The sequence below is a fragment of the Coregonus clupeaformis genome, unplaced genomic scaffold, assembly GCF_020615455.1.
Source record: "Coregonus clupeaformis isolate EN_2021a unplaced genomic scaffold, ASM2061545v1 scaf0493, whole genome shotgun sequence".
Lineage (NCBI taxonomy): Eukaryota > Metazoa > Chordata > Actinopteri > Salmoniformes > Salmonidae > Coregonus > Coregonus clupeaformis.
Genome location: NW_025533948.1, coordinates 51,955 through 74,367, shown reverse-complemented (window position 1 = coordinate 74,367; position 22,413 = coordinate 51,955). Strand labels below are relative to the sequence as shown.

Genomic DNA, 22,413 nt, shown 5'->3' with positions numbered 1-22,413 from the left:
ACCTGATAAAGTATCAGTAGTGTGTAGTAATTGTGTCAAATGAATTTCAGTGTCATGTTGTGTAGTTGTAAAGTAAATGTGCATGTAGTCATAGATCAACATAATTGACAACTACTGTACATACTAAGATCTAACTGCAATTCCTCTAAAAACAATATTACTGTAAAAGCCATCATGCCTTCTTGGTCTTCAGCGCAGTTTCCATGACGTGTGTTAGTTATTTTACCCAGATCTGTTAGTTAGACTTGCAGAGTTTGACAACAGCTCACAGCACTCTGTGGGCCTCAGTTAACTTCCTCTTTACACTTCGAAAATGTGTTAAAGTACCCCCACCATAAGGCCTTTATATATTTGTTTGTTGAGATCTTAATTTTAGGCAGCTTTCTACAGCAGGAAAATAATCCTGCAGCAACAGGAAATGTGAATTATTATGTGGATTATAATTAATGGATATTTTTGTAGGGGTTGACACATTTTTCGTAAGGGAAAATCAAGTGTGAAATTTGAAAGTGGAAATTACAAACTTCAGAAGCTTTTTTAAACCTCAAATACACTACAAGTTTTACATTCCCCGGAAAATTCTACTGCAACAGGGTGATTATCAAATTGATATCCTACATCTTTACTTACATTTAAACTCTACCCCATGTTCCCTTTAATATATGTGTTGCTGCTGAAAAGTGGTGTTAGTTTCAGGTCTCAAAAGTAGGCCCTGTGCTGCAGTAAGGACAGTATAGTGAGCTATTTTTACAATACCCGTTATTATAAGGGTCTCTGGATATGCCTTCCTTTTGGCTGAATTTCTGGAGGCCTAAGCCACAACCTCGTGGCTACTCCTGCAAATGCCTTCCAAAGTCCCTCATCATTATGCACCAAACCACAGCTACTCACACAGTTGGTACCTAAACGAAAAGCCTTGTAGAGTTATTCTAGCCATTGTAAGTCATAGTCAAACTGAATGGAATTGAACAGAAATTGAGGGTAAACCTAAGTGGGTAAACAACATACTCAACTGATATATATATACAACCATTGTAATGGCACAAATATAAACCCAGTGCTGTGAAAAAGTGTTTGCCCCCTTTCTAAATGTTCTCTATCTTTGCATATCTTTTATACTGAATGTTATCAGATCTTCAACCAAAACCTAATATTAGATGAAAAGGGAACCTGAGTGAACAAATAACACAACAATTACATACTTAATTAATTTGTTTCATAAACAAAGTTATGCAACACCCAATGCCCCTGTGTGAAAAAGTAATTGCCCCCTTACACTAAATAACTCGTTGTGCCACCTTTAGCTGCAATGACTCCAGCCAAACGCTTCATGTAGTTGTTGATCAGTCTCTCACGTCGCTGTGGAGGAATTTTGGTCCACTCCTCCATGCAGAACTGCTTTAACTCATCAACATTTGTGGGTTTTCAAGCATGAACTGCTCGTTTCAAGTCCTGCCACAACATCTCAATTGGGATTTTGTCTGGACTTTGACTAGGCCATTCCAAAACTTCAAATTTGTTGCTTTTTAGCCATTTTCATGTAGACTAGATTGTGTGTTTTGGATCATTGTCTTGCACAACGACCCAGCTGCGTTTCAGCTTCAGCTCACAGACAGATGGCCTGACATTCTCCTGTAGAATTATCTGACACAGAGCAGAATTCATGGTTCCTTCTATTAAGGCAAGTCGTCCAGGTCCTGAGGCAACAAAGCATCCCCAAACCATCACACTACCACCACCGTGCTTGACCATTGATATAAGGTTCTTACTGTGGAATGCAGTATTTGGTTTTCACCTTGCATAATGGGACCCTTGTCGACAAAATCAAGTGTACATGAAAATGTTTAAAAAGCAACACATTTGTCATTTTGGAATGGCCTAGTCAAAGTCCAGACCTAATCCCAATTGAGATGTTGTGGCAGGACTGGAAACGAGCAGTTCATGCTTGAAACCCCACAAATGTCGCTGAGTTAAAGCAGTTCTGCACGCAAGAGTGTGCCAACATTCCTCCACAGCGATGTAAGAGACTGATAAACAACTACAGGAAGCGTTTGGTTGCAGTCATTGCAGCTAAAGGTGGCACAACCAGTTATTGAGTGTAAGAGGGCAATTACTTTTTCACACAGGGGAATTGGGTGTTGCAGAACTTTGTTAATTAAATAAATACAATAAGTATCACTTTTTTTTGGTTATTTGTAAACTCAGGTTCCCTTTATCTAATATTAGGTTTTGGTTGAAGATCTGATAACATTCAGTGATAAAAATATGCAAAAATCAGAAAGGGGGCACTGTACATAAGCATTGTGGAAGCCTGCACATTGGATGGTTAATAAACTCTTTATTGTATCACAAAAAAACAGCTGTATCACAACCATGGTGTCAAATGTGTTGGACCATATATCTTGAGCCATATTTTTGTGAACTATTAATGAATATCAACCAGCAGCATCAAATATTGAAGTTGTGTATGTTCTACCAATTACTTTTGGTTTGCTTTTTGTTGTTATTGTAATACATTGAGATGCATTAAAAACTGAGGCGTTATCCCGGGATAAAATAACTGACCAATGTGAACCATATGCACAATTATTTTAATCTGAAATATGAACTGCTTTCATGCATTAGTGCAAAGACTGAAAAAACAATTATACCAAGGGCCTGAATGTCAATGCAATATTTTATGTTACTTTATGCTGACTTTAGAAACATCTACAACTGTGCCTAATTGTGCTGACAGTAACACAGTGTTGTACTGTGCTACAGTTTACATTGTCTCACCACAAAATGAGGTTGTGAAATGGGGCAACTAAAGACAGATACTGACTCTTAACTCTGACGTCTACAGATGTTTTTACATTCCCTGCAGCCAGTAATGACAGACAATATTTTAATATATCTGTAAATGTGCTCACAAGTATCAGAGAAGAAGATCGCCACCGAACAGAGAGACCTGAGTGAGACAGGCAGAGGGCTGGTACACAGTAGAGAGAGGTAAGTTGATTTATAACAATATAATCAAGAGTCATTTAGCAGCATATTATGAAGTGATTAATCGTTTGTGCATTTGGTTAGCTCTTTACGGAAACAAATTGTATATTCTCTATTACAGCATAGATTTGTGTCTCATAAATATTGATTCCTTAAGTCCTGTTATAACAGAAGATAATGGTTGAGATCTGCACCGTGGCTATCTGCTGGTTCATAACAGCAACCTGTAGTCAGTGCATATGTATAGTATAATGCTGTATGACTTGACAGAAGAGTCAAGTAACATGTTTTGGATTAAGATTATTGTCTTTGTAAGCTTTGGCTAGTCAAATGTAAATGTGTTACTATAAAAAAAGATATATAGAGCCTCGAGAGAAAGGTACAGAGTTCTCCATCTCAGTGACCCAGGACGTTACAGTAGAGGCTGGACAGTGTAAATTCACGTACCCAGGCAACATTACTGATTACGTACGCAGAGTCTGGTTCATAGGAGATCCACTTACACCTGTATTTGAAACAGATGCAGAGCTGTGCAGTGTTGATTGGCAGTTCCAGAGAGGTCCTAAAAGGTCTTGCAGCTTTTTACTCGAAGACCTGCAAGAAGGAGAAAGAGAGTATAGATTCAAGATAACATTGGGAGATGATCAAATGTATGTTTTTCCTGAGAGGGTGCGAGTCTCAGTGTCTGGTACGTAAGTAACTATGTCACCAAATATACTACTTTCACTGTCTTAAATCACGCAGCAGATTATAATGAGTATTACAGTATTTTTAAACAGGTCTTTGCTTGAGGAAAATGTCACCTTATGTGTCCAAGTCAGAATCAATGTAGCCTACACACTCTGAATTCTAATAATGTTGAATTGCAGCATATTTTGTCGCTGTTGCAGAACTACCAAACGATATTAATCATGTTCTTCACATCAAAGTATAATCTGCATGAAAATGTTTGAAAAATGAATTGTCAAAGTGTTCAAAATTCACCTATTCTGCTTAGCTCTAACTCAGAAGAAGCCTACTGTGGAGACACCCTCTCTCACAGAGGGAGAGTGGGCCACACTGACCTGCAAAGTATATGCACTCAAACTAAATGACCTGCAAAGATAAGAAGAAGATTTTGTTGGCATAGACTGGAGAGGGACAGAGAACCTAGGCATGTATTCGAGGATAATCCATCAACAGCAGAGAATGGGCTTCTACAGGAAGGTCAACATTACAGTGGAGAAAAAGTGACTTTAACTGTAAAATTTAAGAACATTCACCTTTCAGAGCATTCCCTCATTATCAAAATATAGTACAGTGCTCATTCTTCAAGAGTCTCTGTTACGTAAAAAAGCCATATCTCATGATGTTGAATGTAAAAAGTACTTATTTGTATTCCTTAGACCATCCAAAGTTCCTGAATGGCTCTGTGTGTGTGGTCCAAGTAGAGGTCCTGAGCTGTGTATGTGTCAGTCAGGGGGTTCCCTTACCAGTGATTGCTTGGCCAATGTTAGGGGTCTATATTAGCTACAGTGTCTCCAGGAGTGCCCAAACCGTGAACAGCACCATCACCATGTCTGCCTCAGAATACAAGAACAGCAGTGTGGAGTGTGTCAGCAGAAATGTAGTTGGCCAGATAGAGATGGAGGTCCCCATACTACACCAAGCTGAAGGGAGCCTGACACATAAGCACTTCAATATACTGTGACGTGCTGTGTATGTATAGGACTAGTGTTACATTTTACAATTTGAGTGAAGAAGAATCACCAATTAATTTCTGCTCAAATTCAGCTCAAATCACACAGACATAGAGGATGATATTTTCATAGTACAAAAGTTGTGTCAAGTGCAAAATTCACCATTAATCTCATTACAATCTGGCAGTGTGATTTAATTGTAAACTTTTCTTCAACAATGTGTGTTCTAAAGAGGCGACTGCTTATTATATGTTGTTTATTCTCAGTTTATGTAGAGTTGAATAAACTGTAGTTTCATAATCACCTCTTTATAAAGCACACTGTTTCATGGTTCGGGCTAGGCCCTTTAGTTCCTGTGAAGGGAAACCTTAACGCTACAGCATACAATGACATTCTAGACGATTCTGTGCTTCCAACTTTGTGGCAACAGTTTGGGGAAGGCCCATTCCTGTTTCAGCATGACAATGCCCCTGTGCACAAAGTTCCATACCGAAATGATTTGTTGAGATCGCTGTGGAATAACTTGACTGGCCTGCACAGAGCCCTGACCTCAACCCCATCGAACACCTTTGGGATGAATTGGAATGCCGACTGCCAACCAGGCCTAATCGCCCAACATCAGTGCCTGACCTCACTGATGCTCTTGTGGCTGATTGGAAGCAATCCCAGCAGCAATGTTCCAACATCTAGTGGAAAGCCTTCCCAGAAGTGGAGGCTGTTGTGGAGGCTGTTATAGCAAAGGGGGGACCAACTCCATATTAATGCCAATGATTTTGGAATGAGACGTTCGACGAGCAGGTGTCCACTTACTTTTGGTCATGTAGTGTATGTCAGTTACCACATTTGCATCCACAATTTTTATGTTAGTAAAGTCATACCGTATAAAAAAAATTATGACATCTATGATGGAAACAGGAAGTTTCGATACAATTTTATAAATGCAGGCAGATCATTTGTTCGTTCGATATGGTGAGATATTTTTGTGTCTGTAACATTCATTATGCGAGAAATGGCAGTGGAAACGCCTTCATGCGCAAATATTGAAATAATATCGAAGTTTAAACATGGGAGTCAAGCAATGATATGGTGTGTGGTCCTCCACTACAATTCTGGAAACCATACAGTTTATTAGGCTACAAATTAAATAAATTATGAACCTCACAGGGTGGTGAAAGTGTACGGTTATCTTGATGCTACTTTCCAATAAATATCGAGGGTCTTATTCTGGTGACATGATCGATGCTTGGCTGCCGTTTGACAAATAAAAATACTCTTGCTCTTATCCATAATAATCTCATCATGTAGACTAGCCTACCAGCACAGCCTACCACATGGTATCTGGGTGCTGTTAGCTAAAGTGCATGTGCTAAGATCAGAGTAGGCACATTATCTATTTAACGCAACAGTTTGTGACAAAACTATTAGTAGAATTATTAGGTACATGACAACTTAAGTGAAAAAGTACATTTTGTGTGCACTATGTCATCAAGCACCGATTATATCTGCAACAAGTCGGTCTGTATCACGTTTCAGGAGAAGACACAGATGCAGACAGCAGCGAAGTAACAAAAGTTTATTACAAAAACAGGGGGCAGGGAAAAGACAGTTAAAGGGCAGGCAGAGGTCAGTAATCCAGATCAGTCCAAAAGGTACATAATGGCAGGCAGGCAGGGTCAGGGTCAGGGCAGGCAGAATGGAAAAAACTAGAAAACTAGAAAACAGGAACTTGAGCAAGACAGGCGCAAGGGGAAACCGCTGGTAGGCTTGACGAAACAAAAGGAACTGGCAACAGACAAACAAAGAACACAGGTATAAATACACTGGGGATAATGGGGAAGATGGGCGACACCTGCAGGGTATGACAGTTTGGTGGAAACGTGCACATTTCATTCCGCATGAAAATCTGTCGCCAATTGGATGGAAACTTGTCTAGTGGGGTAAAGAGTAGAACTAAAGTAGAATAGTGTTGGATAAGTTAAACAAAGTGTTTTCGTACCAATTAATTTGTATCACTTCCCATAGATATCCCTGGGTCAGAGAAAAGGGATGTTGCAGTCTTTTTCTGGATAATCGTTGGCTTGTCCCTCAGCCTTAATGTGGCCCTCCTTGTCTATCTGACCAGTCCTTGTAAATGGTAAGACAACATTACAACCCCACAGTTTCACACAAGGGGACATTTGGCATAAGGTTAGGAGACATAAAATTCTTATTGTTATATTTAGCTTTTTATTTTATCAATACGTTATGCAAGGCAGGACTGTCTGAGAGAGGTAAATTATAATCCATGAAAACTTTTTAGCTCTGTTTGGCAAACTAAAAGTTGAAACCAAAGAACGTAGCCTAGCGGTTAGAGAGACGAGCCAGCAACCGCAGGGTTGCCAGTTCGAATTCCAGGTCCGATGGGAAAAGTCTGGTGGGAAGTGAGCTGGTAACCGGAGGGTTGCTGGTATCAAATCCTTGATGCAATTGTCTGCCGTTGTGCCCTTGAGCAACCCCCAGTGGCAGGTTAGTTTCTTTCGTCATTAATTTTGTTCTGGAAGCAGCTCTGCAGAGTGGTCACTAGCTGACATAAACCGAATTAACCCTAACCTAACCACATAGCTAATCCTATTGCCTAACCCCAACCTTAAAATTAAGACCAAAAATCTTTGCAGCTGACCCATCTAGCGGAATTCGCTCCGTTCTGCTTCCAGGGCAAGATTCATGACAATAAACATCAACCTGCCGCACAGTGTGGCAGCCCTCCCACACCTCTCCCGAATGTTTATGTATGTGTGTCTTTCGGAGGGGTTGGGTTAAAAGCAGAAGTAAAATTTCAGTTGGACCTTGTGTGCAATTGACCAATAAAGTGATCTTAATGTTAAAAAACGGGTTACAACTTACTGTACAGTAGATGCTTCCTTTTTGTTACTATTTTCAGAACTGCACAAATAGGCTCTAAAATCATCTCAGATAACAATGTTTTTGTGACTTAAATAGCAAAAAGGGTGAAAAGAAGAGAGCTAAAGAAGAAGATAGTACCTACATCTAATTGGACAAGGCAGACGTGTCTCCCGAATATGACATCATCTCTCCGAATCCCCAATGATCCTCTGCTTGTGATAAACTTCTATTTTATTTTAGCCTTTCGTTCAGAGGCTTGATTTTGCTATTTTATTTCAATGTAAATTATTTTCTATTACTTTAAGTTTTTTTTTGTGTGTGTGAGCGCTGAAAGCATTTTTATGTGAATGAATTCAAACTTTTTCCCGGAGGAATTTCTCAGGATTTTATGCAAAAAAAAAAGCTACATTATAACCGAACAATGTTGTATTTTATGTAAAAGCACTTAAGGAAGCTACAAGTTTTTGATATCTTCCTCATGTTCAACTATTTTAATCAAAATGTTATATAGATAATCAAGGCACCACAGTTGCAAATATTGTTAAGTGAAATGGTTTTAAAAAAAGCTTTGTGGTATGTATCTACTGCAAACAATGAGGGGTGGTGTGGGAGGAATAATTGTCACATACTGTATCAATAAAGTAATACTAATAAATGGAGATATAGAACGTATTCAGGGTGTATTTTCCTTAATGTTTTGGGTATAAGAGTACAGATAACAAACTATATAGATAAACTGAGCTGGTCACATTCTCTGTTGTTTACATTATTTTTCATTTGTTTGGAACCAAAGAAAGATGGCTTTGCTTGAGGCGGGATAGACTTGTAAAATAAAAGAGAGTGATCAAACATCATCATAGAGCTCTTATTGTCATTAAGTAATAACAGTGCTAACTTGCAGAAAGATTGCAGAATTCTGATCGGAATTATTATGTCAAAGATCACAAAACTAATAAGGAATACCACCAAATAAAGAAAGTACAAATCTGCTTTACAACACAGTATGTGACAAACAAATTAGATAAGACATGAACAACGCTTCTCCATTTTGTTTCCAGGTTTAGAAATAAATAAACCCCCCATGAGGCGTTCAAGAGAACCGATGACAGTAAGAGTTACTAACCGGATATCCATATTGGCATGTCTCAATGTTGGGTAACACATCTTGAATGCTCTGCCATTAGGTCTAGTGACTTAACCATGTCAGAACAATTACATAAACTGGGCCAAATGGTAAATCGTAATATTGTAGATTAGGGCGATCATATAGTTTTGCTGTCTGGGATGAGTGAGGGATGCTGTCTACCACTGAGACCTGGAGTTGGGATTGGGTGGGGTTGTTTAGAACCTATCCGTGCTCTCCTCTAGAATGGAGGTAAACTTTGAGCCCAGAAGCTCTGTCTTAAGCTGTGCAAGAGTTAGGGAAGAGAAAAAGAGACAGAAGAACGCAGAGAAGCGATGAAGCAGAAAACAGTGGTTTGGAAAGGCTATGTGTCACGGTCGTCAATGAGCGAAGGAGACCAAAACGCAGCGCGTTGAACGAACATGACTTTATTAGAGAAAAGTACACGAACGACAAAAACAATAAACCAAGACGACTAGTGAAGTCCACAGTTACAAATACTGTACAGGAACAAAAACCCACAAAACCCAGGTGAAACCACACAGTTTAAATATGGCTCCCAATCAGAGATAACGAGCCGACAGCTGACACTCGTTACCTCCGATTGGGAGTCATATGACTAATCAACAACAAAACCAAACATAGAAATGAACAACTAGATCCAACATAGAAATACACCCTAAATGAAAATAACAACCCTGGCTCCACAATCAGAGTCCCTGGAGCCAGAGTGTCACAGTACCCCCCCCTAAAGGTGCGAACTCCGGGCGCACCAGCATACAGTCTAGGGGAGGGTCTGGGTGGGCGTCTGTCCATGGTGGCGGCTCTGGCCCAGGTCGTGGTCCCCACCCCACCTTAGTCACTATCCGCTTCCGTAGCCCCCTCCACATGACCACCCCCCAACTAAACCCCACTGGATTAAGGGGCGGCACCGGACTAAGGGGCAGCACTGGACTAAGGGACAGTACCTGACTAAGGGGCAGCACCGGCCTGAGGGGCAGCACCGGACTAAGGGGCAGCACCGGACTAAGGGACAGTACCTGACTAGCTGGCTCTGGCGGATCCTGGCTGGACGGCTCTGGCGGATCCTGGCTGGACGGCTCTGGCGGATCCTGGCTGGCGGAAGGCTCTGGCTGATCCTGTCTGGCGGAAGGCTCTGGCTGATCCTGTCTGGCGGAAGGCTCTGGCTGATCCTGTCTGGCGGAAGGCTCTGGCTGATCCTGTCTGGCGGAAGGCTCTGGCTGATCCTGTCTGGCGGAAGGCTCTGGCTGATCCTGTCTGGCGGAAGGCTCTGGCTGATCCTGTCTGGCGGAAGGCTCTGGCTTATCCTGTCTGGCGGAAGGCTCTGGCTGATCCTGTCTGGCGGAAGGCTCTGGCTGATCCTGTCTGGCGGAAGGCTCTGGCTGATCCTGTCTGGCGGAAGGCTCTGGCTGCTCCTGTCTGGCGGAGAGCTCTAGCGGCTCCGGTCTGGCAGACGGCTCTGAAGGCTCATGGCAGACGGGCGGCTTTGCAGGCTCAGTACAGACGGGCAGTTCCTGCGGCGCTTGGCAGACGGACAGTTCAGACGGCGTTGGGCAGACGGGCAGTTCAGGCGCCGTTGGGCAGACGGGCAGTTCAGACGGCGTTGGGCAGACGGACAGTTCAGGCCCCGTTGGGCAGACGGCAGACTCTGGCCGTCTGAGGCGCATCGTAGGCCTGGTGCGTGGTGCCGGAACAGGAGGTACCGGGCTGAGGACACGCATCTCAGGGCTAGTGCGGGGAGAAGCAACAGGGCATGCTGGACCCTGGGGACGCACCGTAGGCCTGATGCGTGGTGCCGGAACTGGAGGTACCGGGCTGAGGACACGCATCTCAGGGCTAGTGCGGAGAGAAGCAACAGGGCATGCTGGACCCTGGGGACGCACCGTAGGCCTGATGCGTGGTGCCGGAACTGGAGGTACCGGGCTGAGGACACGCATCTCAGGGCTAGTGCGGAGAGCAACAACAGGACGCACAGGACTCTGGGGACACACAGGAGGCTTGGTGCGTGGTGTAGGCACTGGTGGGAAAAGGCTGGCGACGCGCACCGTTTCCCTGGTGCGAGTGGCCGGAACAGGCCGGGCCGGGCTGGCGACGCGCACCGTATCCCTGGTGCGAGTGGCCGGAACAGGCCGGGCCGGGCTGGAGACGCGCACCGTACACTTGGTGCGAGGGGTCGTAACAGGCCGGACCCTACTGGAGGCACACACCACTGGCTCTACCCCGGGAACTGGAACGGGCCGGACCGGACTGGTAATACACCCCAGTACCACTCGCCGTGCCTCTACATCTCCTTTCCCTACTTTGCCCAGTGACCCCCGTAACCTGGTTGCCCTTTGAATATGCCCCTTCTCTGCCTCCGTCAGCCCTGTGGTAGCCTCCTGCTGCCCAGCCGCCAAGCCATGTGCCCCCCCAAAAAACTTTTTGGGGTTGCCTCTCGACCTTCCGACGATGGCCCTGCTGACGCCCGTTGCTCCTCTCGCCGTCGCCTCTCCACCGTTTCGCTCCATGGACGGCGATCCATCCCATCCAGGATCTCCTCCCAAGTCCAGGACCCCTTTCCGTCCAAAATCTCCTCCCATGTCCAGGAAGCCTTTGGAGCTGGGTCCTGTTGCCGCTTGACACGCTGCTTGGTCCTTTGATGGTGGGTTTTTCTGTCACGGTCGTCAATGAGCGAAGGAGACCAAAACGCAGCGCGTTGAACGAACATGACTTTATTAGAGAAAAGTACACGAACGACAAAAACAATAAACCAAGACGACTAGTGAAGTCCACAGTTACAAATACTGTACAGGAACAAAAACCCACAAAACCCAGGTGAAACCACACAGTTTAAATATGGCTCCCAATCAGAGATAACGAGCCGACAGCTGACACTCGTTACCTCCGATTGGGAGTCATATGACTAATCAACAACAAAACCAAACATAGAAATGAACAACTAGATCCAACATAGAAATACACCCTAAATGAAAATAACAACCCTGGCTCCACAATCAGAGTCCCTGGAGCCAGAGTGTCACACTATGGTCGCAGCTACTCCAGTGGTACTGTGATATATAGCTACAGTGGTACTGGGACTCTCAGGCTAGGTCAGTAGTTGGCTGGGGAAGTTTACGTTTTCTCTTTAACATAAGATGTCATATAGGTTTTGATAATTTATGAGTATTACACGGATTGAACCTTACTGTACATCAAAAAAGGGACATTAATTGAACGGGTATAGTATAGTATCAGCATCAACAACAGGTCAGATATCATTCTCGTGTCTGGGACAGATCTGAGATCATTATCATCATTATAGTCATCATCATCAACATGTCTCACCACTTTCTTCCTCAAACATTGTTTGTCCTTCTTGACTGTGCTGTAGTACAACACTGGGTTCTCCAGTTTAGACACTAGGTCATGCCCAGGGTTGCCATTCTCTCTGGGGGGTGGAGTCACAAGATCAGACTCGGTCTCATGCCACTAACTAACTAACTCAGGGCGACACTCCACGCCTGGGCATCCATTTTAAAACAAGGGCCTGTTTCCCAACATAGTTAACAATCTACAGCCCTATAGTTCATGGTTTTGGTTGACGTTCATGGTTGTGGTTATCGTTTCATGATTTTAGTTGCGGTTGAGCTGACACCGTCTCTTGGAGCGACATTCTGTAAAAGCTTTTGTCGGAATGTGATGTATTGCTATGATGCTGAAGCACCTTAGTTAAGTAGGCTACCGTAGCTGTATTTTTAGCTAAGCAAGTCAAGGGTCCAAAGCAGTATCAAAGCAGGGAATAGAGCCTGCAAACTATAGGCTACGGATAGTCCGGCTTGCTAACCCCACTCCAATTCACAATATTTACCTATTCTCATTACAGCTATACTAATTATAATCACAGCTAGGTCAATCCTAGCCTGGTGCCAGATCTATTTGTGCTTGCCAACTCCTATTGCCATTGTCAGGCCATGTCATGCCAAACAGTGTCCACAGTAGTTGGCAAGACAGCCCAACAGATATGGTACCAGGCTAGGGAAATCCAGACCATAAATGTAACACCTACGATTGTAAACAATTGTAAACATAGTTTAAAAAAAATTGCGTCTCAGTGTCTCTCAGCAGGCTTACCCAGCACCTTGAGGTTAGAGAAGTCTGGGTAGGTGTAGATGTTGGCACCGCCCAGGTCGGCACGGAAGTAGTACCTCCCTGAGTGCTCTGTACCTATATTACTGATGAGCAGGGTGCAGTTCCTCTGGTGCAGGTCCCCAATGAGCTTGGTAACTTTTATGCACGATGTCTGTGCGCGTCTTGAACACCACAGGTGGGAAGAGCTGAGGGTAGGGCTGGCCAAAGTACCAGATGCCGTGGATGCCGCGGTACGGCTGTATACCGGACGGGTACATGAATGTGCAGGTGATGACCACGCAGGAGTTGGTCATGGCCGAGATGTACCTGGGTACCCACATGTTCCAATGGCCACTGACATCTGAGAGAGGGAAGGAGTGAGATGGAGGGAAGAGTGGAAATGGGAATATTAAGCGTGAAACTGTAGACCAATGAACAATCAATCTACAATACATATAAAGTTTCAAATTGAATCACTGAGAAAAGATGAACAGAGAGACAAAGAGAGAGAGAGAACAGAGGATGAAATCATGAGGTTCTCCCTGGGTGAGATGGTAAGAGCAGAGACCCTATGTGGAGGAAGCATATGTCTCACTCTCACCACTGGCACGCTGTTTGAGTGAGAGGGACAAGGTTGAGTCAAGATGGACGCCAGCCATCCAACAGCACTGGAACAGTAGGCTGATTCCCTGCTGCCATGTGTGCCAGTTGGACCCTGTGTCTACTCTGTACCCTTTTGTTTGCTGTAAGTTTGACACACTCTAAAATTAAACTGGGTCAATACAGTAAAACCACCAAATCAGTTTTACATTGCAATTGTATATCTAGATTACTGCATGTCTAGTATATCTGTAGTCTTCAAGGGAATTTCCACAGTCTGAGTTATTGTGGTGTAATTGATTAGTTATTCACACTGACAAGCGGGAATGAGAAACATAAGAGTTTTACCTCTAATGATTAGCAACAGCGGCAGAAGCAGCTCCAAACACCACATGGTGTCTATTTAACCCTGAACCAGAGACCTCTGCAACAGACATCTGACATCAATTACACATCAACTACTTCAAACTTTACCATTCTGTTCTGGACCAATGGAGCCCCATGCTATGTGATATATATTGAATATATATGGTGACATATAACTGCAATGGTTAAATTACACTATTATTTTTTACAAATGTTCACTAGAGGGCGCCCAACCAAACCCAGACAGCTCGACAGCCCTATGCCTTTACCCTTATCACATTTGCCATTTGTAGGGAATTTGAACCATATTGCTGTTCTAAGCTTTAGTTATCAGGGTGAGTGAAAGTACATGAAATAACAGCACATAGGCCAGTCTGTGCTGTTATTTTTTCTGGACTGAAGGTGATGCTGTATGTGTTTGCAGCTGCTGGAGCTGCTGCTGGAGGTGCCTGTCCTGATGGAGAGAAATTAATACAGTCATGAGTAATTCAGAAAGCACTTCACATGTCCGTAACATTTTTGATAATACAGAATCAGTTGAGATTACAATGTGTTACCACATCTATACAACTACTAATGATTTCAATATTAAAAATACTTTAATGATAAAAGGGACTGTTAGAGCCGATTTGGGCATATTTTGTATAAAAGACTGAACATACTGAGCTCCATGTACATTTGTGTAAATATATTAAATATTAATGTATATGATGAAATATTAGGTACGTACCTTTATGATTTATTTACCGGATTGAGATATATTCATTTGTTATTAGTGTAACTCAGTTTTTGGCCCCCCCTCTTGCCCATTCATTGTACTGTGTTAATTGTGTTAGTATAAAGGCAGGAAGTTGGGCCTTCGGGGGAGGAGTCCTTGCTAGATGCGGGAGCGGTATAGTTTTTTGACCATATAGACATACAGAAATACAGACAGACAGGTCATATTATATGATGTATTTGCATTTCAAGTAATCTCTGCTTTAAGTTGATTGGAGAATACCTTTTTGTTAGATAAGAAGAATAAACATTTTTGTTGCACTATATCCCTGGATCTCATTGAATGTTTGGCCGTTTTGGAAACGTTGAGTGTGGACTGTATGCGTCCGAAACAACCCCGCTTCAGGCTAGGGCAGTGGCTATGGTAAAGAGGAAAGGAAGCCACTACAGGGACCCTACTTTGACATGTTACTCTCTGTCAGAGAGAATAGTCGAGCTGCCCCGATGAGGACCCACATCCTGCCTCCACTGCCTCGATGAATCAACCACAACACCAGGGTCTGTCCTCTTTCACCTTTCTCTCTGGTCCCCTTGTCTGTGTCCACAGGTCTGGAGCACAGAGAGAGTATAGAATAGCATGATAAATAGTGTTATGATAATATCTACACATACAATTGCCAGCTGTGTAAGGGGAATACATAGGCATTCATAACATCCGACATGAACGTTTTTATGATTGTTACAACCTTCTTAGCACATTTTTTCAACTGTAATTTAATGCATGGAGAGAAGATGTCAAAGTTCTAGTAATATTTTATTTTACCCTAATTGTCTGGAATTTATTTAGAAACCACATGGTAGCAGAGTAATTATATACAATTTTACCATGGAGATTCATTTTAACAAACAAGAAACTACCAATTGTTTCTACCAAGAGGCAGGGCCAGGAGGAGGGCATGGGCCCGGATCTCTGGGAGGTCCATCTCCATCTCAACCAGGAGGCCTGGGAAGTCAAGTTTCTCCAGACAGGAGGGCCTCACTAGGACAACTTTAGGCTTGGCCACCCCCTGGGCCTTCAGCACCTCCAGGTTGGCCTTACGCCTCTCTTCCAGGCTCTTCTCCGTGTCCTTCTCGAAGGCTAGCAGGGGAAAGAATGCTGTTAATCTGGCTGATCAGGAGTTCTCCCACAGCATCGTTGACATCCGACAGCTTGTTGTTCTCAATGGACTCTTTGAGTGTCTCCAGGAGGTTCAGGCTGTGATATACAACATCTGCTGCCATGGCTCTAGGAGAGGGGAGGTTGGTTATTAGCATAGGGCATACAGCAAACACCACAAAGCTGCTTAAATCCTGGATGATTTCATTAAATGTTCCTAGGCACTTAATTGATTTAATTCAACGCATCATTGATTGGCAATTCAATTAATGTCCAAACACCAGAATACGGACATATTTATCTGTCTCTGAAAGAAAAGAAATAACAAACACTGACATGCACTCAGTCGTGTCATTGCACTGCAGCCCTTGAGGCCCGGGAAACATTATCCCTAACGGCTTCATTTGGGGATAAGTAGTAACATCTCAGCCTGCTAATAAAACATTGTATCAAAATGTACGAGGTTCATTGTATGAATATAAATATGTTTAATTGGCAAAACTAAAAGTATTCTAAGTCTTAGGTAAACAAACACACAATCTTAGCTCCAACTAACTGTCTGGTCTACAGTACTAATGTCTGCTACTACCTATGCCTTACCTTTGACCTGGATGAAAAAACCTAAAAGCATTTTTTCATTTAGGAGAAGAAACAAATATTCTGATTAACATTTATACCAGGGATGGGCAATTGGTGGCGGCCCTCCTTTTGTAGGCACACATATCATTTCCAAAGACCAAAAAATATATAATAATAATATTTTTGGGGGGAGGGGAACTCAGTCGGGGTCTCAACTTGCTGTTGAGAGTTAGAATAGTAGAATAGCAGTTTTTCTCTTGTTATGCCAGTCACTGACAGTCACTCAATTAGCCCATGTCAGCAAAACAATTTTGCAATTGGTAAGTTAGTCTACCGGCCAGCAATCTAAACTTGTAGTAATCATGGTCGAATTACCGACCGAGGGGTCCCCATTGATTTTGTAAGTCACTCTTACTCAGATATCATCTTAAAAACTGCAATTACAGGAAACTAGCTATAAAACTGCACATTTCTCACTCCGCCCCATGGCAAAATGTGTAGATTTGCAGCAAAATTGCTTTAAAACTGCAACATTTTCTCTACGCCACATAGCAAAATGTGTAGAATTGCAGGAAATTAACTCTAAAACCTAAAAATGTTTATTTCCGCTGTCAAGAGGGGAGCCCTAAAATGTTGTGCTCACAAGGTGGGGGAAACAAAGGATAGGGCCGGCTCGAACTACATGTGTGCGTATGGATGGACCCTTCTTTTAACAGATTTTGGAGAACAAACAACTGAAAATACATAAAACCATTAAGTGAGGTAGTGCCTCAATATAAAACAATACTGCAACAATGCACACATATAAATAGAAAAATATTCTCATAGATGGGTTAGCTGACAATGTCATAAAAACAATACTCACGCATCAATGGAGCAGAAGGCCGTTTGTTGTGGTGATTTTGGATGGCCAGATATCTAGCAACAATGACACGAAGCTGCCATGTGGGGAATCGGAGTTGGCTCGTTTCAGCAAGTTGTATGTTGTTCTTGATACTATGTATTTTATTGTGGTGTTTTTTGCTAATATGGCAAAAAAATTGCTAGCTAGCTAACCAACAACTGTAATAATGTATTTGAGAGACAACAAGTACTCATTGTGCAAATGTATTTATATTTTCAAAAAACATTGGAGATGAAATATAGTTTACATGTGGTCAACAATCTAAGCCAACCCGTCTATTTTACCCCAAAGTTGCGCACGCGTCTATTTGGTTGATAAACAACCAACCTGTCTATAGCACACAACTTTTAAAAGCATAATGTACTTTTTTTCTTGATTCATTTCATTTGAGCTCTCTGGCTAGCCCAAAATGAGAATTACTTATCACATTTTGCAAAACAGTATATCAGTATATCAGTATTCTATGTACACAAAAGTACTGGTTACAACCACACATACTACCTAATATTCCCACCCACTTGTCAATTCGAAATGCAAAAATGAAAGGAAAGAGGAGAAAAACAAGAAATGGTTTGACCTCTCTACTTTTCCAAACCACATCTTTGTCAGTCCTTGCTCATGATGACAAAACCGAATCGTTACAAAAGTAGAATTACACTTTACAAAAACATTACCAAAATGTGCTTCTACAGTATGTACAATTAGAAATTATTCTTAATGAAATTGTACAACCACCAGGCACGTACAGTACCATCTGATACAGGGCTGTAAAATAAAGCATTTCTAAAACTACTAACTACAGTAGTTTCAGTTATTAAACAATGTCTCTGTATTAACATAAAACATTCAAACTGGATTCAGCACATGACGAAACAACACTAAAACTATTAACCACCGTAGTTTCAGTTGAACAAAAGTCCCAGTATCAACATGAAACATTCAATCTGGATTCAGAAAATGATATAAGGACCCATGGCTGTATAATACTGTATGCTATCCCCCACTTTTTCTCGCAAAATTGCTGTGTCACTCACCACCCATAATAGCCTTGACGTTGGAGTAAAGCGCTGTATCCTCATCTGTCTCTGCTGGTGGCTTACCGTTCTCTTTCTCCTCATTCTTCCCCAACATCTCCTTCCCCTCCTCCTCTTCCTCCTCCTCCTCCTCCTCCTCCTCCTCCTCCTCTCCTCCATCTTCTTCTCCCCCTTTCTTCTTCTCTCGTTTGATTTCGGCGTACTCTGACTCTATGGTGGTGGTCTTCTTCTCTGCCTCCTCAGGAGTCTTTTTCTTCAGTTGGGTGTAGTTGATAGTTGCGTAGTCCACATCTTTTGGTTCTTCCCCTTTGGCAGAGTTTTCTGCGGCTCCACTGGTCAGGGGCCCTCCGTTTTCAGCTCCCTCCCTCAGCTCCAACTGCTGAGGGGTCTGTTCGCCCCCCACAGCCTGTCCTGCATCTGTCTATAGAGTACATTATAGAAAGCACTGTGTTACAAGTATTTTGTTAGCTTGGTGGTCCCAGATCTGTTCATGCTGTCTTATCAACTCGTATTGGCATGTCAATGCTAACTGAATGTTGGTAAAGCTGAATAAAGAAAGAAACTGGTACTGCACCTGTTGGTCTTCACATGCCACCATCTCCAGGTTCATGAAAGGGCTTTTGGAGTCTGAGTCCTTTGGGATCCTCTCTTTTTGTCTAAGAAAAATATTACAAATGAAATATCTCAGTAACTATACTTTGGAGGGGTTAGCAAGCACGTCCATTACAATATGTTGCAAGGCATTGGCACTTTTGACAATATATCTGATTCTCTTGATAGTAAATATGAATTTCTAAAGACAATCTGCAATTGATTTTAAAAACAACACTCAGTTAACACTAACTGTACTTCAGTAACAGAATGCATGTACCTTTTACATTTCCCTGTCAAACACAGGAAGATACAACAGATGGTGGCTGAGAAGGCTGCACCAATCACAAATGCAGTAATCAGATTTAGGTCCGACAGCATAGCCAAGATGTCTTTAGATACTTCCTCTATAAACAGAACAACACATGTATGCTTTTAGAAGTGGCTCCAAATACTTTGTATCCTCTTATTTTCTTTTTAAATTAAATAATAACATAATGTTAATGTTATAATAATTATATAATGCTGTAATGCCTTCCCGCTCCTTCTCTAAAAAGAGAACAATAACTCTGTATGGGAAGTGGCACACATTACTTAATATCCTCTGGAAGAAAAAATATACATTTTCCGACTCTACATGTACAGAACGTTCCTCAATATTGCAATGAGTGGGATTGGGAAGCTGTTGCTCTCTAACCAAGTAACTTGACTTATATATTTACCCCTTTGCTTTTCTTGGCTCTTATTTTGGGTGACCTGCAACTTCTCTCTCACTACACCCACCACATTTCTGCTGACACACTCCACAGTGTTGTTGTTGGTGTGGTTTATAACAGGCAGGCTGATGGTGCTGTTCACTGAGGACCCGAAAGATGATGTAGTGGGGCTGTACTTCTCTGTGTTGAGCTCCAGCAGTGGCCACTCTATGAGGGGTAAGGGAACCCCCTGACTGACACACAAACAGGTCATGACCTCTGCCTGATCCACACACCCAGAGCCAGGAAGAATCACAGGATGGTCTGGAAAAGACAGTGAAGAGAGAGATATCAGTGATAGATTGATGCTAAAAACAATTCCAGATCTTAAAATATGAAATGAGTTTGTATATTTCAATCAAGTTTGTACTGTTTGTACTTACACATCACAGTGACAACAGTGGAAGCTGTCATAGTCCTGTTGAGGTGTTGCGCTGTACACACATACTCCCCAGCATGTTCTCTTGTCACATTGGAGATGGTGAGAGTGGCCTTTTCAGTGTAATTCTGAAGTGGGGCACTTGTCCTGTTCTTACTCCAAGTGATGTCAGATGGTGGGTAACTGTCAACACTGCAGGTCAGACCCAGGGTACCATCCTCCTTCACTGTTTTATTTCCAGTTATTTGGGGGTCTTTCACATCTTTAGTGCAGAGAGTTTCTAATTTTGTATTGTTACACATACACTAAATTCAAACTACATTGGTTGAGGGACTAATTACAATGGATCATGATTAAAAAGCAAGGGAAAAGGTCAAAGCCATGACATAACTGCGTATAGCCTGCATATTGTATAATCTGCTTGTTATCAAGGTTATTCCTAGGTTTCAAAGATTTTCTGGAATAAGGTGTTTAATGGAAAATGTAGGTGACATGGTACTCACATGTCACATTCAAAGTTACTGTCTCTTCAATTTGACGTCTTTTCTGAAAGGTTACTTGACACGTAACCTTCATGTTGTGGTGCTCAGCTGAGGGGGTAAAGGTCAAAGTTGAGAAGTGGGATGTTGTGACGCTGGTCAGGTCCTCTCTCTTCTGTATGGTGGTATTGTCTCTGAGCTCAGTGATGTTGTCTCCTGTCCCTCTCCATGTCCATGTGATGTTAGGAGGAGTTCCAGAGCAGAACCCAGGGGCAGTGCAGGTCAGAGTAGCTGGTTCTCCCTCTGTCAGAGGAGGAGTCAACACTGAGGGCTTCTGGGTCAGAGCTGGAGACAGGAAATACAAACACAGAAGTGAGTTTTACATATGTGTACTAAACAGCAGTGACACATAATCAGCCTTAGGAGAGCAGCATTGATGTGCTAAGTCTGAATAGGAGTCTTCCCAATAATGACATCTTGTCCTCTTATGAGAGGACTTTATAATAAGGGAGACTTGAGAGGGAACTTGGCAAGTGTGTACTGTGTACAATGACCTACAGTAATAGTCTGTCACTGTAACTGATAATAATAGTCATGAAATACCTCTCACTGTGATGTTCACTTTCTTGGAGTATGTATATGCACTTAGCAGTCTGAACTGATACTCTCCAGAGTCATTCTTTCTGATGTTGTTGATGATTACACTACAGTTCTTCTTTGTCAGATCAGTCTCCAGTAGAGACACACTCTGTTTATAACCCTCCTGAGCTTTAGAGGGAGTTTCAGAGTGGATAATTATGTTTTTATCCTGATCACATTTGCCATTTTTAGAGCATTTAGACCATATTGCTGCAGTACGATTGAAGTTCTCTGCATGACTGAAGGTACATGAAATAACAGCACATAGTCCCTTCTCTGCTGTTATCTCTGCTGGACTGAAGGTGATGGTCCAGGGTGATGCTGTTGTTGGTGGTGGTGTTTGTGGCTGTTCTGATGGAGGGAAATTAATACAGCCATGAGTAATGCAGAAAGCACTTGGATACTACTTCACTTGTTCGTAAAATTTGTATTATATAGTATCTATTGAGATATTTGCCATACCACTACTACTACCACATCTACTAATGATTATTACATTACCAATAGTAGTGATAAAAGGGACCTTACTGTTGCATGTGGTTCTCTCTGTCAGAGAGAGAAGTAGAGCTGCCCAGATGAGGACCCACATCCTGCCTCTACTGCCTTGATGAATCAACCACAGCACTGGGGTCTCTCTCCTCTTTCTCCTCTTTCTGTATGGTCACTATCTCTGTCTGTGTCTACTGGTCTGGAGCACAAGATAAGTGTGAACTAAAATATTAAATGGTGTTGTGATAATAACAACACATAGCAATACACATCTGATATTAATGTTTCATTACAACTTTATGAGTGCTACAGTGTAATTCATAACAAACATCTTAGCACATTTATTAAACTAAGATGTATTTTGCTATTATTCCTAGAGAGTATGTCAAAGAAAAAGTTATGGTAACAGTTTATATGAATGCCCTCTTCATAACACAATACAAGCGCATGTATAAATAACTCCTTATGAGTGACTCCATATAATGTATTATAATGCCCGACATAGGCGTTAATATCTGCTCATAAATATCTTTAACCACATTCATAAATAATTATGCCTAGGCTATATAAAGCCTTATGAAGCAATGGGTTGCAATGCCCTAAATGATTAATAGAACATTACCATTACATTACGTAGTCATAATCAAGTTTTAAGTCATTCAATGTAACGAGACAAAAATATATAATGGTTAAATAGCTTGTCTTTCGATCCATGCAGAAAATTTGACTTAATCAGCACATTACCTCTCTCTCAGTGTGCTTTCTCCTCCTCTTGATCAGGAGCCCTGTGTGAGACTCTAATGGGTGTGAACTGTCACTTCATGTCCCCAGTCTCTTACTCCTCTCTCTTTCCTGGTGCTACAATCAAGGAAGTCCCTCTGTACTGTTTACCGTCCAGCCATACTGTACTGTATATAGACCATA

The 22,413-nt window shown here is 42.3% G+C and overlaps 1 long non-coding RNA gene and 1 pseudogene across 1 annotated transcript; one reads left to right on the top strand and one right to left on the bottom strand.

Annotated features, from left to right (window-relative positions):
- The window catches only part of LOC121559412, a 39,510-nt pseudogene extending 25,628 nt beyond the window's left edge, over positions 1-13,882 (bottom strand).
- LOC121559418 lies at positions 2,404-7,866 on the top strand. Its single transcript, XR_005998771.1, has 4 exons — positions 2,404-2,991; positions 3,509-3,676; positions 6,690-6,801; positions 7,647-7,866. It is a non-coding gene; the product is annotated as an uncharacterized LOC121559418 (long non-coding RNA).
- Positions 13,883-22,413: the final 8,531 nt, after the last annotated feature.